This window comes from Otolemur garnettii, unplaced genomic scaffold (genome assembly GCF_000181295.1).
Source record: "Otolemur garnettii isolate 467f Iridium unplaced genomic scaffold, OtoGar3 scaffold00111, whole genome shotgun sequence".
In the NCBI taxonomy this organism is placed as follows: domain Eukaryota; kingdom Metazoa; phylum Chordata; class Mammalia; order Primates; family Galagidae; genus Otolemur; species Otolemur garnettii.
The window spans coordinates 6,502,170-6,503,190 of NW_003852506.1; the positions used below are offsets into that span (position 1 = coordinate 6,502,170).

The 1,021-nt window shown below is 36.2% G+C and overlaps 1 protein-coding gene across 6 annotated transcripts in view; it reads right to left on the bottom strand.

Annotated features, from left to right (window-relative positions):
* USP16 (ubiquitin specific peptidase 16) overlaps positions 1-1,021 on the bottom strand; it is a 31,262-nt gene that overhangs the window by 11,453 nt on the left and 18,788 nt on the right. The window lies entirely within an intron of this gene.

The window sequence follows — 1,021 nt, forward strand, 5'->3', positions numbered from 1 at the left end:
CAACAAAAAAAAAAAAAAATAGCTGGGCGTTGTGGTGGGCGCCTATAGTCCCAGCTACTTGGGAGGCTGAGGCAAAAGAATTGCTTAAGCCTAAGAGTTGAAGGTTGCTGTGAGCAGCAACAGCACAGCACTCTATGGAGGGTGACATAGTGAGACTCTGTCTCAAAAAAAAAAGAAAAGAAAATATATCTAGGACAAAATTCATTCATCTCATATATTAGAAAGCAATCTTTACATACTAAGAAAAAGAAGCAAAGCAACACAATAGCAAGAAGGCAACTTCACATGCAAATGTAATGGAAATACAATGAATTTTACCCACACATGCTTATCACACCGCAAATATTTTCATTCTTAAATGCCCTTTCTGTTTGTAAGTGATGTATACATCACACTACAGATACTCCTTCTTATTCTTTTCCTTCTTTGCATTTAAATGACAGTTTCAGAGAAAGAGAAAATTAAGTACGTTTGGTGAGATTTTAATCACTAAGGAACAGACAAAGGGACTCATAAGTCATATGAAGTTAAATGATGATTTAGCCAATATTCATAACATGTTATTTCTTCCTACTCCTACTTAAAAGGAACCAAACCAATATGGCTTAAAGCTAAGATAATGCTCTATTTAACAACATGTACCTAAGTATTCAAGGGATTTGTGGTTAGTTTTAAATAATGAAAATAAACAGTAATTTTAATATGAGGAAAATACTTCTGTATATGTAAACTAATAAAGTTAATTACAATAAAGAGGCCTAGACAGGGTGGTGACTGTGGCTCAATGAGTACAGCACCAGCCCTATACACCAGAGGTGGCGGGTTCAAACCCAGCCCACGCCAAAAACTGCAAGTTCTAACCCAGCCCTGGCCAAAAACTGCAAAAAAAAAAGACCTAATTCTGTCTGTAATTGCCAAATGAAAGGGCTGTATATAAAATAATGGACATGTCTGCCAATGTCGTCCACCCTACAACCTCAATAATACAAAATACAAAACCAGAAAAAGCGCGATTGTCCTC